The following is an 18427-nucleotide window of genomic DNA, read 5'->3' on the forward strand; positions in this document are numbered from 1 at the left end:
TACACTTTATTTATGCCATGAAACTCAAACCAGATTTTATTTCTCTTCGGAATCGATCTCAACAACATCTATAAGTAATAAAATTACAATATACTTATTTGAGTTCAAATCAACAACTTCGTTGGGCATTTCGTCCCAAATCTTGACCAAACGGTTTTTAAATATGTCCAAACTCAGATGCCTAACGTCGCCAAATTTTCCTAGCATGTATCCCCAGATACTGAAGTCTAGCGGGTTCAAACCCGGTGATGATGCAGGCCATTCAGATGAACTGATGAAACAAGGCAAATTCTGCTTACACAATTTCTGAATGATCAATGCCTTGCGCTGGTACTGAATCCTGTTGAAAACAAAAACTGCCTTTCCCAAAAAGTATTTTAGTGCGAGGATGCAAATGACCCTTGATAATGTGTTGCATGTACAGGGTGGGCCATTTAAAGTGGAAGGATTTGTTATTGCAATAGCAAAGTAAAGAAGTGGAATTTTAAATTTTTTTTTTAAATTCATTTATTTTGGTCCAAGGAGATTTGTTCTAACTACTTTTTGATTATGATATCTCGTAAATGACCGCCTCTGGCCTTGACCGCAAAATGTGCCCTTTTTTCGGCATTTTCCATCACTTTGCCTAATGTTTCGGCCGATATGGCAGCAATTTCTTGTCGGATATTGTCTTTCAGCGCAGCCAGGGTCCTTGGTTTACCAGTGTATACCTTGGATTTTAAATATCCCCATAAAAAAAAGTCAGGAGGCGTCAAATCAGGTGATCTCGGTGGCCAGTCATATTCGCCGTTTTTCGATATTAATCTTCCGGGGAACATTTCGCGCAATAATTTAGTCGTGGCAGCCGCTGTATGGCATGTAGCGCCGTCCTGTTGGAACCAGTATTTGTCCAATTCATTTTCACGAACAAATGGCAATAAAAAATCGGTTATCATTGTCGATGGAGTCTCTGCAACACTGGCTCGAACGGCATCAATATTCTCGTCGAAACGTCTTGGTCGTTGTCTGGACAGATGACTGGCATTACTAACACTACCAGACGATATAAATTTGGCATATAATCGACGTATAGTGTTGGCTCCAGGCGATGTTTTAACTTTATTTTTGATTTTTCCACGCACGTTTAGTTAACAAAATTGAGAAGTTATTTTGAATGTACAGCTGAACAATTTCAGCGCGTTGTTTAGGTGTGTATTGTTCCATGGTTAAAATTGTACTGAAATGACGCTTCCAACGCGGTATGACATTTGTTAATCTGACATCTCTGTCAAAAGTTATGGGGTTGCCAGATGCTTCCACTTTAAATGGCCCACCCTGTAGTACTCCTTGTTTATTTTCACGCCCCTATCAATGAATAGCCATGGTAATTTTCTTTCGGTCGATATACCTCCCCAAACCATCTCAGCTGACGCATTTTGATATCGCTCGACTGTTCTTCTATCGGCTGGTATATCACGAAGACATGCTCCATAAACACGGTAATTTGTTTGTTCAAAGTTGCCTCCAGAGTAAACAACTTTTCGTTCGAAAAAATAATGTTGTGACCTGCGTGCGTCAACCGATATCTAGCAACCCTATCGGTAATATTTGTGCGAGTAAATCCGTGAATTTTCTGCTTTTTAAAAGCTAAATATCCAAACTCCTTTTTGATAACATTTTGCCTGGAAGCGTGGCTCATGTTCATTTCACACGCCATTTTTCTTGCCGAACGGGTTGGATTTCGCCGGAAACGTTCCTTCACTGCTTTGATGACCGCTGGAGTCCGAACACTCCATTTTTACCAGGTTTTCTTCTTGGGAACAACCGTACCTGTATCCTTGAAACGCTTGATGGTCCTGTAGACGAATAATCTGCTTAGATTCAGATGTGACAGCTTCCTCCTGATCTCGATGTTAGTCAATCCTTGCAGGCGCAAGACCCTTATTTATTCTCTATTTGAATCGATTGCAATTTGCCTGAGAGCGGAACTGACTGACTGTATTTATTACGAATTAACAGTAAACACGTCACCCTTTCAAAACATACGCAGATTGTTTGTGTAGAATCCAGCTCTTAAACCGACTGCTGAGCGCAGCGTATCTTGAAAAAATCACTTTTATATTTGCTTTTGATCGTTAGAGTCACTATTAGCCGGTCACCAGTAGCCATAGTCGGAAAATACATGTGTTATATCGCAATAAAGATTGGATTCTAGATTTTGGACTACGAGAAATAGTAGCTTACTAAAATTATACGCGTCGTTGTTTGGTGAATATTTAACCCCGAAAGTGTAAACTCGTGATTCGACTCCCTGATAAAACAAATCCTACTTATTGGATCGCTCTGTTCGGATCAAGATTGGCATCTCAGAATCGGAGACATTTTCTAACAATTCTGGAGTCCCGCGAGGCAGTAACCTCGGCCCGACGCAAACATTTTTAAAGTGATAAAATGCCCTTCGGACTGCTACGAAGTGCAAACTTTGATTCGAACCTTTGCAGCTTGGTGTTCCAGAAACATGCTAGGTCTTAGTGTTGAGAAATGTAACGTAATCTCTTATCGCCGCAAAAATCAGCCGATCATCTATGACTACACCATGTCTGGTTGTCGTCTAACCCGAGTACAACTCTTCAAGGATCTCGGAGTTATCCTGGATAATCCACTATCGAATTCATTACTACGATATTGTTGCTAGAGCTAATCGCCAATTGGGCTTTATATTCAAAATTTCCGACGAATTTCATGAACCACTGTGTCTCAGATCCCAGTACTGTTCACTTGTTCGGTCAATATTGGAATCGTATTTAGTTGTATAGTGTCCCTATCACGCCAGATGGATCACCCGAATTGAAGCTATACAGAGGAAATTTGTTAGATACGTCCTTCGATTTCTTGATTGGGGCGAACTTCGAAACCTGCCACCATACGAGAAACGTTGCCGTCTATTGAACATTCAACCACTTGCAGTTAAACGCAAGATCGCTCAAGCTACATTTACTGCTATATTATTTGCAGGAGAAATTGACTGTCCTCCATTGCTGGCTCAACTGAATGTGTATGTACCTGAAAGACCACTTCGCCAACGTGATTTTTTGCTGTTGGAACCACGAAGCAGAAGAAATTATGGATTAGATGAGCCCTTTCGTTCAATCTGCCAGCTCTTCAACGACAATTCCGGTCTCTTCGACTCAATGTTTCTGCAAGCAATTTCCGACAACGACTCCTCGATTTATTCCGTACTGCTGGCCAACACAGATTGATTTAAGTTTTTATTCATTGAGACATCAATTGCCAGTTGAATTTTACGAATTAAACAAATAAACAAATTACATATGAGTTTGAGTCGATTTTCATACATTCGCTATTCTTAGGGTGGGTTTAGACTAGTGATATATTCATGTGAAGACATATGATGAGATTTATAGAAATCGCATCAACCGTTTACACTAGCGTGAACTTCTATAATGAATATATTCATATTTTCGGTGAATTTATTCACCTAAAGTAGAACTGCATCCAACTTTAGTGATTTCTCACCAGTGAGAAATTCACAAGCGTTTACATATGCTAAATTTATTCAAGTTATATATACCTCGAATAAGTGTATCATATTTATTCTCACCCGTTTACACCTATTTTCACGTGAATAAATCCATCTATAGCTATAGATCTCCCTAATGTAAACCCGCCATTAGAGAAATAAAAACTATTACTTTTAAAACAGATAGCAAGCTATTTAACTCTCATATGACCGGTGTTAAGTCAGAGGGGACCAAGTCGCAAAAATGAAAATTTCGAGTTATTGATTACATTTCGTTAAGCATTATGTAAGCTTCATACCACATTTATCAGATTTGGAAAATCACGCATACAGCAGGAGTAACGAATCGAAATTGTTATGATTGATCAACAAAAATCCCCCATAGTATGCAGTCAGAGCGGACCATGTACCATTTACCATGGCGAAATGGCTCTATATCATGTGCAGACAGAGCGGACCATGTGACAATCATTTGTATATTGAATTAAAACAATATCCATGCCCCGAATTCAAACCAACAAAACATTTCCTTAAAACTTAAAGATACCTTGTCGAAATGTGCTTGAATCCGTCAGTGTAAAATGTGCACATTCTGAGTATATTAAAAAATAAACTTGGTCCACTCCGACTGAACAGATCAGTGAAAAATGCTGGTCTTCAGTGTGAATGATCGCAAAATGTACTATTTCAGAGTACTATGTAGCGATGACAGTGAATTCCAAATTGACGATTTTATTGACGAATACTGTCTAAGATGATTGAAAATGGGCTGTTATGCTTAACATGTTCGCCGTGCAATCATATTATTGCCAGGAGCCGATGGCAGAGACTATTATGCTGAACGCAAACAAATGTTTATGCAGTTCCAAACTCACAATCCTTTTCGCTCTAATTTTCATAGCAGAATGGCACACTTTGACTCACATCTGTTAAGTGATTGGGAAATATTTCGAAATTGTTCAGTCATAGTGAACCAACTCATAAAAAATGTTTCATTTGGTTCAGTCAGAGTGGACCATGCACGTATAGGCAGCCAAATAACTGCCTTTTTTGGCATAATACTTGATGTTTTTTTACAACTATCATACGTTAAAGTATTACCAGAGAGTAGCTAACATTTCTGAGAACAATATTGAACGAAAAAATTAAATGCTTTGGAAAATTGCAGAGCATTAAACTTTATGTTCGTTTTTCTCGAAATTATAAAAATGTCACATGGTCCGGTCTGACTTAACACCGACCATATGACACTATGATTTTATCTAAATTAAACTGACCAGACGTCCCGCGAGACAGTCCCGCATTTCAACAAAATGTCCCGCGTTAGATTCCGTCCCGCATTTGAAAACGAAAATGTCCCGCGATATCAATATATTTCAATATCACAATTTGATCATGTTGATTTTCTTAAATGGATGAAAAAACTTTTATTTTATTTTATTAGCTGGTTTCATCGCACCGACATTGGGATTTTTGTTTAGAGAGCGTCAACTGGAAACGAAAGCATCAAAATTGGAAAATGATTTTTATAAAAGCCCAACGTGAGTCAGACGAAAAGTTAATCTTTGGTCCCCTAGCTCAGTCAGGGCTCAACGTTTCAAATAAGCCGGAAGAACTAATGTATACTCGACAGGAAGAGGCAGAGTTGTTTGATGAATTATCGCGAATGGGCGGTCTTACGGAAGTTGGCCGGAACCTGAACCATGGCCGATGAAAAGATGTATATCGGCGTGTTATTTTACCTTTTCGTGGCTTTGGGGGTCGTCTGTCTCTCTATTTTGGCCATTCGCCCAAAAGTTTTCTATAGGGCGTAGCTGGAGAATGTTAAGAAGGTTGGTGGTCTTCGCGACAATGTTTATCTCCAGCCGATCCATCCTCCAGTGATCTTTTGGCATAATGGGCTGATCCCAGGTTCGGCATAAAGACCACATCACCTTCCCAACTCCGGCAAGCATTTCGTACTATATATCTCCCCGTTCACCATATGACTCGAAAGAAGAGCGAATTGGACATTCCCTTCACGTCTGTCAGGACCTTCTTCGAGCACTTGATGTGAATGAAACATTCGTCGTCATCGCTTACCTGGGGAACGTAAAGTACCCGTCCCCTGTCATTCGTTGAATTCTAGCATCAAACACGTCTCGTCTTTAATTATGAGTACGAAAAGAAGTTTTTCACTTCTTTCGCCGGAAAGAAGTTTTTCACCAGCACCTCAAGCTACTTTTTCTGGTGATTGCCTGCTGCTCAGATATGGACGGTCTCGTCTGACGCTTCCGCATTAAAATGTAAATGGCCAGTTGCTTCGATCTCCCGGCTTAAGGAGCGGCAAAGAGATGATATTGTAAATACCAGATCGGCTATATCTGGCGGACACAAAGTGCCTCAGGATGTCCAACTCTTCCGCTGTGGGGTGGAGCTTGCAGTATGGAAAAATCATCAAGTTGAATCATTTTTGTTGTAGACTTAATAAACGTAAGATTTAAAGAAAATTTGTTCCTATAAATTATCTTTCATCGCCATCCGAAATTAGTCCATTTTTTAATGCATACGTTAACACTGAAATCGATGAAAAATGAATTGGAATTTTGGAGCATTCCATTCGGTAATTTGAAGAAAATTGTAGAATTTAAATCGTGCTTGCCAGACGTTTGAAGAAAATTGTAGAATTTAAATCGTGCTTGCCAGACGTAAATGCTCTGATTGAGCGAGTGATTTTCGGGCGTAAACAAAATCTAAACCACCGAAAAATCACAACTGAGTGCCGATACCCAGAAAGAAATAATACTGATCATTTTAGACTCGCTAAACTATGGTTTATGTTCACATAAAGTATATACATAACGTTTTGTTTTTTGTGTCCCGCGTAAGACCTCTGGTCACTTTAATCTAAATAGAATGTTCCGAAAGCTTGTTTTCGACTTTCGAAAGAAGGGAAAAAAGATCTACCTGGTGGCGTATGGTTACGAGTTTGAGTCGCTGTATATGCTAGTTATGCGCATAATATATGGGTTATATGATGATGTATATACGCTAGTTAAACGATTTAATGTTTGCTGGGCCTATACTCCATTACGATTTCCTACGGTCAATATACTCGTAAACAAAAACCTTCAAAATTTAAGAATCATCTAAGATACTGAATCCTGATAAGGTTTACAAACCGTTGTGTGACATCCTCTCGTAATGCAGAAGATCAGTAATTAACGATAATTCAAAAATACGAATTTTGATCTTCCTCTAGTTTCTAAACTATGCTAATTGCTAATTGAATACAAACAAAATCCCACTGTGCGCCGAGGGTACTTCGCTAGAAAAACAATAAAAGATCACGCACCCGAACAAGTAAAAAACGGCAAGATTCCTCGAAACCACAGATGGTTTAGGTCACTTTGAGCACTCGTTTCCACACTTCCAACACTTTTCCAAACATCACAGCGTTTCCATTAAACTAGCCTTCCGCTAGAACCCCGTCACTTGGGATCAATTTGTAGCTCACAATTTCTGAACTGGCTGCCATCATAACACACATATACGGTTTCCATCGAACGTTTCAGTCACTACAGACCGGGATCCCACATTTGTCGAGATTACGCTTATTATTGTAGTGTGGAGGCACTTCAGTCCGTGCGTTCCTTTACACTAACACCACCACCACCGTCGCCGTGTCGTCACTTTCGGCTTAAACGCGTACCACTCGACTTGCTGCTCTCATGCTGTTTATTCATTCCACACAGAACTTATTTATGTTCTCCTACGCACTACTGTCCGCTGCTACACACCACGAAGGAGCGTCACATCACTGAATGGCAAATGAAACTGAACACTGAGAAAAATAAACACGCGGAGCAACGCAGAACGGACGTGCGACTAGCACCACGGCTCAAACACAACTTAACCCTCGGGACTGTTATTATTGGTTCCCTAGTGTAGAACTTTGGCTCTCCCGTGGAAGCTCATTCATTTCTCGCTCTCATATTTACGTTTGCTTTTGCGGTTGTATGCGTACGCATGGGAGCCCTCGTAGTAGAGCTTTACGGGTGTTTTGTTTACATGCTGCTTAGGATTTTACTCATGGCTCAAACAGAATAGCTGTGTTTAACTTTCATTCATACACCCGTGGTAATGGAACCCACTGGTAATAGCTATGAACCAGTGACACACTCATGCAGAATTGAACAATTTATTTCTGAAATGTTTGTTTTATGATTCGCTAATTTTCTTAAAATTACTCGTGGCGACTCAGTTTTAAGATACAGTGACTCAAACTCGTAATCGTACCTCACAATATAGATGCCTTTTCCCTTCTTTTGAGAGTCGAGAACAACTTTTCGCAATATTCTATATAGATAAAGTCATAGTGTCATATGAGAGTTGAAAGCTTTGCTATCTGTTTTCAGAATAATGGTTTTTATTGCTCTAAAAATGGCGAATGTATGTGCTAATGTATGAAAATTGACTCAAACTCATATTCGTACGGTGGTTGAAATCTCAACTCGATTTCGAAGACGTTGACCAATTTCCGAATTTCATCATTAGTATGGTATCCATTATTCATTGCAACTATCTTTAGCTGTCTTTAGCCTTATCGGCGAGTTTTTTGGTGCATTCGGAAGGAATATTTATCAATTTTTCATCAAGTGGTTTTAAAAATCGTTATTTTTAGAAATTTTATTGTTTCTAAATTTCCTACACAGAGAAATTCCTTAGTTGTTAACTGAGATTCATGTCGGGAGATTGTGGAGGAATATTAAAAACTTTTGAGCAATTGTAATGTACCCATGTGCGAACTTTATATGTCTTGAGCTCTGGGTCATTGTGAATTGAATCATCGATTCCATCCCATGTTGTTGACACTTTACTTCATATGTTCCTTGTTCCTTCAGGTTGTTCATGTAAACATTCTGGTCCAATACTCATCGATGAAAACCAAATTGTCCATACATGCACCCTCATGCCATCCCTCCACCACCACTATGTTTAAACGTTGCTTTCAGATTTTTTTTTTACTTTCAATTCATCGTTGGCTTCCTCCATACGAAACGATAACCATCGGAGCCAAAAATATCAAGTTTGGATCCATCTACGGAAGTAACATCTTACCAGTAAGACATTGATGTATTTCATGCTGTTTGGAAAAATCAAATTGGAGTTACTGATTTTTTTGCTGAGAAACGGTTTGTTCCTCTGTGCTCGGGCATTCAAGTTGCCCTTCCTAGGCACATTACAAACTTTTTTTTTGCTCACTTTGGTTTTTATTGATGGTGTAATGGATCAGAATGTTTACTTGAACATCCTGAAGGAAAATATGAGCCGAAGTGTCAACAGAATGGGATGGAATTGAGGATACAAGTTTTGCCAAGACAATGACCCAGAGCTCAAGCCATATAAAGTTCGCACATAGTTACATTACAATTTAGAGGCGAATGAACTGAAAAGTTTAAAGCCTCTTTAATTCAACATCATCATCATCATTACAATTACTCAAAAGTTATTGATATTCCTCCACAATCTCCCAACATAAATCCCAGTAGAAAAAGATAGATTGCAATGAACAATGGATACCATGCTAATGATGGAATTCGAAAATTAGCCAACACCTTCGAAATTTAGTAGAGATTTTAACCAGCGTACGATTATGAGTTTGAGTCAATTTTCATACATTACCACATACATTCGCCATCTTTGGAGAAATAAAAATCATTATTCTGAAAACAGATAGCAAACCTTGTAAATCTCATATGACATTATAACATTAAACAAATAGAATGTTCCTAAGGCTTGTTTTCGACTCTCAAAAGAAGGGAAAAAAAGATCTGAATGGTGGAATACGATTACGAGTTTGAGTCACTGTATGTTATACACCACCTCACATATGAATAATTTAATGATTGCTGTATTCATAAAAAATGCTGAAATATCTTTTTTCCATGTTTGCACTCCATTTTTAGTCCTTTATGGCGTTATCCACGATTTTCATCATCTGAGGTGACGTTGCCAGACTATTCCAGAAAACTATTTAGTAAATATAACGATTTTTTTAGTAAATGCTACCAATCTATAGTCATTTTCTACCGTACTAATAAACATATATTTCAAGAAGAACCATGATTTGTAAGCCCAGTATCGGCTACACTTTCCCACCGAAAAGGCACGTATTGGAATTACATCCTTATTATACCTCCGTATTGCCTTATAGCAACAATAAAAATGGTTAATACGCGCTTTTCTCACCAGTCTTCAGATATGACAACATTCAAGTTTATTCTTAGGAAACATTGGTATGTATGACGATTTTTTTGATAAATATTACCAATGATTAGTAAATTTTTGCTATACGAATTATTCGTACATATTACGCGATAAAGGTGGCCGTACACTGTTTGACCGGAGGTCAAATATTTGATACTTTTTCACAGAAAAAAATTGGTCAAAATTTAGTACAAATTTCATGTTTGATAAAAATATTTTACAACCATAATTACACCTATTTGTTTTTCTCAAAAATTTGACATAAAACTATTTGGTGAAATACAGCTATTTGGAATGAATGACAAACACGATTATCACATAGTACACTGTTTGTCGAGTCGGATACTATCTTGTGTCCGTTCGCTGCCAGTTTTCAAAAAAAGAAAATATTTATAAATGAAAATGGCTTCAACTGTAGCATCATACGCCGCTATACTAGTAGTGATGTCTAAATATTTCATTTATTCAATTATCGATTAATCATTGCATTTTTCAATATTCGATTCATTCGAATAATTGTCTTTCAATATTCGATTAATCGAGCGAATATTCATTTCTTGTAATAATCTTTCTGGTCACGTGGTCTATGGGGTTGTCGATGTTACATGGTCGGATAACAAAATTTTGAATAAAAAAAAATTGTTATTGCCTAATCCTTAACCTAAAAATGCATTAACCTTGAGAAAGATTCCTTTTTCATTAATCGCGATTACAGTAACAATTATTCGATGTATTCATATTTTGATTTTAAATTATTCGATACAAAATTACTCGATTATGGTTTCAGATATTCGATTTTTTTAATTGATCGAACGATTAACCGACATCTCTATATACCAGTAGCTCTGGCCACTGCATAATTGAGGATAGACGAGATAGACCAAAAAACAAACACAGTTCCGATATGGTTATATAAGAACATCGTTATATAAGGACTTATATAAGTTATCCAAGAACTTCGTTATAATGGCATCTTAAATTTTCGATCATTTTCTCCGTTGATTAAAAAACAGGATATACGAATGCGGGAGGTGATTCCTGTACGGCGAGCGACTTGCATTGACGTTGGGATTTTTGTCAACTGGAGTCAGTTTCGTATTCCTACTGTACCTTTTTAGAATCCCGGAAACAGCTATATCGAGTATTATTACCGAGGTAAAGGGCGAACACGGAATTATTGCGACACATTCAACAGGGCATAACTTTTTTACCATTGGGTAAAAATGAACCAAATTTTGCACACTTTCTCATTGATGTGTATTGTCTACATGCTGTCAAACTCGATGTCGTGTTTTTCGATTCAACGAAAATGGAGGTGAACTAGAGATGGGCAAAACAGTTCACTTTGATGAACGGTTCACTCACTAGCCGTTCATCTAAGTGAATCAGTTCTTTTGAACCGTTCTTTCGCTCTTTCGTTCAGCGATATTAAGAACAACATAGAATGTTGGCTGGAACCCAACATCAATAGACAGCAGCATCAATATTGATATCGTTGGATTGGATAGTGTACGTATGGGATTTATATTTTTGAAATTTAGTGGGGAAAGATAAGCTGCTTCATTAAAAGTCGCTGTCTGTAGACTTTATGTGAAAATATGTTTATCGGTGGACAAAAGTTTATTTAATAATTTGATGCGCACAAAATATGTGCAATTTTACATATTATCTTTTTGGACAACACACAGGTTCACGCAATAGGCCAAACGATGAATTGAAAGCAACGAAAAAACTTTTTTCTCAACATACAAATTTTATCTTTACTTAATCCATGACCCCAGCTTCCCCCAGATTTTTTCTGATAATTAGAAAGTATAGGATATGTATATGAAGTTTTGCTTTTAAAACTACTAGAATCTAATTTAATTTTTAACCCAAAATTGAGAATCCATTAACAAAATAAACCCAGCGTTACACGCATTTTGTTCATAAATGACAAATCGTTTTATTTTCCTTACAAGCGTTCTCGTTGTATTTATCCATTCCGCCCAGCGCAAATCAGTTCGTTCGTTCACAAACAATTTGCCCGCAAACACTTCGTTCTCAAACAGTTCGTTCCCAAACAGTTCACTCTCAACCAGTTCTTTCCCATACAGTTCACTCGCAAACAGTTCGTTCACAAACAGTTCACTCTCCAACAGTTCACTCTCAAACAGTTCACACGCAAACCGTTCTTACGGAATCAGTTCGTTCACAAACCGTTCGCTCGCAATCAGTTCGTGGGGAGAACTATCGTTCTTTGAAAAAGAACGACCGCTCGTTCACTCTTTTCGGCGAACTAGTTCTTTCGTACCGTTCGTGAACGGTTTGCCCATCTCTAAGGTGAACCAACGCGAGTCGAGAGAACAAATTCTTTCCAAACACCTGGAATTTCCTGACCTGTCGCACCGGCAGTTGGGAAAAATGTTGAACATTCACCATTCAACCGTCTCCAGAGTGTTGAAGCGGTTCCAGGAGCGGTTGACGTTGGACCACGGCAAAGGAGCTGGAAGAAAACCGGGACCGGAGAACAAAAAGACGGAGGGAAAGGTGAAGCGGATGATTAAAGCAAATCCCAACGTCTCAAGCCGTGATTTGGCTAAAAAGATCGGCATGTCGCAGATCTACGTCCAGAATGCAAAGAAGAGAGCTGGACTACATACATACAAGGTACAGAACTTCCCAAACCGCGATGAGCGGCAACAATCGACGGCTAAAACTCGGGCACGGAAGCTCTACGAGAAGATGCTGACAAAATATGGCTGCTGTGTGATGGACGACGAAACGTATATAAAAGCCGATTTTAAGCAAATTCCGGGGTTGGAGTTTTTCACCGGCAAGAGCAAGTTCGATGTGGACGACAAATTTGAGAAGAAGAAAATTGCGAAGTTCGCCTCCAAATATCACGTTTGGCAGGCCATCTGCTCTTGCGGACTGAGGAGTGAGCCTTTCGTGACAAAGGGCACAGTAAATGGCGAGATCTACAAATCTGAGTGCCTCGAGAAGCGCCTTTTGCCGTTCTTGCAGCAGCACGACGAAGCTCCGCTATTTTGGCCAGATTTGACATCATGCCACTATTCTAAAAGTGTCCTGGAGTGGTATGAGACCAATTCTGTCCATTTTGTTCCAAAGGGCATGAACCCGCCAAACTGTCCGGAGCTGCGCCCGGTGGAGCAGTACTGGGCAATAATGGAGCGGGAACTTCGGAAGAGCAAGAAGACAGTCAAAGACGAAAAGACATGTTAAGAAAATGGAAAAAAATCTGAGAAACTGGTACCGGATGACACTGTAAAGACTTTGATGGAGGGCATCAAGCGAAAATGCGTTTAGTTTTACACTCTAGGCTCCATCGATTAACTTTTATTTTGATTTTTGAAGTAAATATATGTATAAAACTACCCTAAAATTTTGGTTTGATTCTAAACATTATATGAAAATTGGCATGACATTTTCGGTGTCGCAATAATTTCGTGTTCGCCCTTTACTAGATGCTATTTTCACAATGTTGAAATATGAATTTTTAAAAGTAAGTTTGCCGTGAGTTCTTTTTTGGTGTACTTCATGTTCCGGATGTTACTAGAAGTGAACATATATTCGAATAAATTGATCACATCGATGTTTTATTGATATTAAATTTATTAAACTATTTGCATTCGAATAGTAATGAGGAAACTTGATACAAAATCCCAGTAGAACTGCCACAGCTTACAGCTCTCATCCAACCGCGAGCGATGCTCGACAGCCATAAGCGTCGCTGTAAGCGTCTTCCAAACGCTGGACACGATCGGCAATGATGGAAGGATCACACGGCTTATAATCACCTTCTTTATCTCCCAAGAACTTTTCGAATTCTGAACGATATGCTTGACCCGCTCACCAAGCGCATTGATATCGGCTTGGACAGCGAATGCTTCTGCAGTAATTCTCTTTTCCTTTTTTGACGCCAAACTGGACGATTGTTACTTCGATACATTACGATCATTATCCATTGCAATACCGATAATCTTTCCAATACGTTTGTCTTACATTATCATGCCGGGTGTGGCCGGGGATTTTTCGTCAAAGAAATTTCCTTCGACTTGCACTGTGGTCACGCGTATTCTAGAGCTTGCCCCTTGGAATACATTCAAGGCGTGTTATTTGGCTGAAGAAATTTCAACTAAGTATTAATAAATGACGCTAGTTAATGCATACGTTGAGACGGCAAAAGTTTCACAGGGAACGTTAACGCCATTCAAGAAGAGAAGCCGAACTCAGAATATATCTATCAGAATTAAAATCTATATTACAAAAAAAAAATGAATTTGTTTCGCATTATTGATCAAATGCATTGCTCTGAGTCATCATTCCGTACTCGCTCTTAATCTTCTGGGAAGATCGATTCAATCGATGAGGACGCAAAGTTCTACTTTGTCGGCGCGATTGCGTAGCGCATGAATTGGACTTTTGTCGTTTTCAGGTCAGTTATGATGCTAAAACAAAAGCAACAAGTTTGAAAAATGAAATGTTAATTCACTACTCTTCTGAGCGTGTGAAATGCTAGTGCACCACGAGTGAAACTTGATGTTGAAGGTAAAGGCGTTAGGTTCACGTGGTGTGCAAATGGCCTCATATGAGAAACGGTACCGAGATGGAAAATGTATGATGGGAAGATTTTTTACATGAACAAAATGTGAGACGTCACAGATTTTGTTCATGTTAAGTTACTTTTCTTATAATAATCCAGTAGATAGAAAAAGTTCTGCAATTCAAAGTAAAAATAATTGAAAAAAAATGAATTGTCGAAGGTTTTTCCGTATTCAATCTCAAAATATAAAAAAAAAACTGCAAATCATGGCAGTATAACTACTGAAGCCGATAAACAAGTTCAATATTTCGAATAAACGTTTCCTGAATTTTCGATACTTTCGTCTCTTAGCTGAGTGTAGCTAGAATGAAAAAAAAATGAAAAAAATCTGCAGAAGGATAATCTCTCTTGGTTGAAAATCTGGCTCTACCAAAAACGTAAATAAACAAAGTCCGAGTCACGAAATCGTTCTGTTCCTTTGATCGGAGAAACATTTGATAGTGCGTGGGGGAAAAAGTGCGAGATTTTTTTTTCATGCAAAATACACATGAAAAATAATTTGGATTGACTTCACATGATCTAGATTGAGATGAAAAGTTTTCCGCTTGCATTCAGGTTTTGGAAGAATGAAGTGTTCAGCACCCTAATTGTGGAAAAAAAGAATTACAATTGTGGACAAGAGATAAATTTCCACAGAGCTCCTCTAAAATCCAAAAATAATAGTCATTAGAATACTAATTCTAATATAAGAAGAAATCAGAGAAAAAATAAAACATTTCAGTTCGTGACATCATCTGTTTTTTGAATGACGAATGTGATGCGCAAAATATTTTTTGCAAATATGTAATTAGATATATCCTTTTTCAACGTTATTCGTTGACACATTCAGTTATGTACCATTTGAGTAATGCCATGGACAGACATACAACTGTACTAGCGTTGTACGTGTACAGCGTTGTACAGGCTTTATTGCGCTTAGAGCTGAATAAAACCATCATAAAAACATCACACTAATGGTGAATTGTTAGTTGGGTACCACTACCCGTCTATGGCACTGCGCACAGTTGGAATTAACAAGCTGTAGCCATGTACCACGGTGAAACAAGTCGGTACAGATACAACGATTGTCTATCTGCCTACCCAGCAAACATTAAATCGCATAACAAGCGTATATATAACATCATATGCCCTGGCATATGCATGCAAAAGTGGAGGCCATATAGATACATGGCAAATGCTTACCGAATTTGCTTGGATGAATATGCAACTTTGACCGGCTATAATAGCGATTATGTTGGAATTGAAATACGATCTAATATGAATATATTCATGAATTATCAAAGCACCAAATAAGACTTTTGCCATACTCATATACGATTTATTACAGACATAGGAAAAAAAGTCACAGGAGGGTTGTGTCCGAGACACGACCGCATAGTTGACGTAGGATTCCGTTAGGCTATCTGTTGATTTTGGATTTGTTTGAAGAATTACATCGTCCAACTCTTTGATAATGATTTGGTCGCTCTGAAAAGGACTGTTTTGTCTAGTTGTTGGGTATTGTTTGTTCACTCCACTAGTGTTTACCGAGTGATGATGACAGAAGGATGGTAAACAGTCGTTGAATAGTGCGTATCAAATAAAAGATACCGAAGTGGAACGAGATATGATGAAAATCGCCCTATGTGATCCTAGACAAGATGCCTCCTGTGTTATTTATGGATGAAATAAAGAAAAAAAAACTCACCAATGTAATAAAAGATAATTACCAATACCGAACACAATTATCAAATTTTCTCATCAGTAAAAACGTGTTACTTCAATATAGAGAAAACATATCTGAAATGGAAAAGGTAATTTTCTATTATAATTTTTTACTTTCTAAGTGTTTATTCACCCAATGCGAATTTCAATTGGACTAACAACAACTAATACTATATGTAGAGTATATGGAAAATCACTTTTTCTAATGTTTCTCCACTTTTCCAATTTTTCTCGCCGTAAAAACCTTTCTTGAGTGAAAATGAACACAACAAAACAGACAGCTTAAACTAAACGACCCGTTCTCGAGCGCTTGGTATTTATTTATGAAAATTTAAATAAATCGTTTCATATATGAAGTCATTTTTAACACAACTGCTACCATATATAATTTTTCGCTTACACTTGTGCTAAATTTTTCACAATATACGATCGGTCATTGATATGAAATTTCACGAGGCAACCAATATTAAAGTTCCAAATTCAAATTTAATTTGCTAGAATGAATCGTATCACTCACCTTACTTGCAATATAAAAATGCCTCCGACTATCATGTATTTGCAATGCCAATTTCCCCCAGCCAGCTCGGTTTTGATGTCTCTGTTAGGGACCCGCCGCATGTGTCGTCAATTTCGACCAATTAGGGTATTTTCGTTAGGATATGGGTTGAGATTTTTGAATTGTTTGATAGTTAGTTTAATGACATATATTATTTTATTCAATATAAAAAATTGTTATGGAGTGCTGAAATCGATTGACGCAAAAATATCATCAATCCATCATGAAATGACTGAGCAATAAGCGTTTGAAATTGGACAATTTTCACGTTGTGCTCAATTTTCAATTTTCGATTTGTACCCCAATATGTTCCCGAAAGACGTAATCCTACGTCAATAAACAGTATTTTTGATCGGTTTTATATAGTTTTTGTGGTAAGTGGAAAACAGTAAAATAAACTCTTTTGTTTCAAAACTAATTGATAGTCCTGAGAAGGACTGGAATGGTTTAATGGGTTGTACGGAATCTGCTGCGTTTCAGTCGGATGTAGCAGTTTAGTTTTGGGAGCGGTAGCTTTTACGGATTCGCTGATGCTTTCCTTGACTTTGGCGCCATCGGCTTCTGTGCGTCGATTTGCGAGGGTTTGATTGGCACCACCACGACGAGCTAAACGACGGATAGCGGGTGTGATACGATGCGATGCAATGCACTTCGCTCCTCTGCCTCCTTTGCCGCATCCAATTGTTGATGTGAAGAGGAGCGCACCAGCAATGAACACTAGATTTAATTCGATGCTCTCCGCTGCTCCCTCTTCTTTGCTCCTTTTGCCGCACCGCATCCATCGTTGGTTGCCGATGGCTTCCTCTCTTTTGCTGCACCGTATGGTGTTGGTAGATTTGTAGAGCACTGCACACTAGAAGCCCAGATGTTTGCCGATCTGAGCGTTGAACGAGAATGAGAAATCCAAAAATGCTACCGTCCTTTTATATCAGCTGGTATGTGAGAAATAGGCGCCCCCCACTCGCTCGCCATGAAAATATTTGACTTATCGAGGAACGAAAGAAGCGAAGCAGGCGAAAAAGAAATGACGCCAATTTCGACCAATCAGTACCGTTTGGATAGGGGTTGAGATTTTTCAATTATTCGATAGTTAATTACATGATATATTTTATTTTATTCAAAGTGAAAAAATTTTATAGAGTGCCGCAATGTTTTGATGTAAAAATCTCATCAATCCGTCATGAAATGACTGAGCAATAAGCGTTTGAAATTGGACATTTTTCACGATGCGATCGATATTCGTTTTTCAATTTGTACCCCAATATGTTCCCGAAAGACGTAATCCTACGTCAAAAACAAGTAAAATATGTTCGTGAAATGTTTATTATAGCCTCACGAATTGCCATTTCCATATATGAGTATTTATGTTTGTAGAAATAATAATTATTTGATTGACTTGTGTTGGGAGTGGAATATGAATGTTTAAAATGGCACAGATTGATGTTTGGGGAAAACTGCTTCGATGTGGGTTCGAACTCCGGTCGTCTGGATTATCATCCACCAGCTATCTCGCGCGGCTATCTGAAATTTAATTCAACAGCGGTTAAAACTTTCGAGTGCATCAGCATTTCATTGACATTTCAATGTGATGTAATATGTTCTTTATTAGGATCTAGTATGATTTACTGTTTCATGATTTTCTTCAGCATGCAACACGATTTACTACAGTACTGAATCGATTTAAATTATACGCTTATACGACACACAAACTGCATCAGCGTAATATACGCATATAATGCGGATTAAATATATTTTACGACAATGTACACCACAAAATTGATGTTTATTATAC

The 18427-nt window shown here is 38.1% G+C and overlaps 1 protein-coding gene across 1 annotated transcript in view; it reads right to left on the bottom strand.

Annotated features, from left to right (window-relative positions):
• LOC129767683 (low-density lipoprotein receptor-related protein 6) overlaps positions 1-7403 on the bottom strand; it is a 111857-nt gene extending 104454 nt beyond the window's left edge. Inside the window, exon 1 of the mRNA XM_055768814.1 lies at positions 6855-7403. The gene's annotated coding sequence lies outside the window, so the exon portion shown is untranslated. The remainder of the gene's footprint in view (positions 1-6854) is intronic.
• Positions 7404-18427: the final 11024 nt, after the last annotated feature.

This window comes from Toxorhynchites rutilus, chromosome 2 (genome assembly GCF_029784135.1).
Source record: "Toxorhynchites rutilus septentrionalis strain SRP chromosome 2, ASM2978413v1, whole genome shotgun sequence".
NCBI lineage: Eukaryota > Metazoa > Arthropoda > Insecta > Diptera > Culicidae > Toxorhynchites > Toxorhynchites rutilus.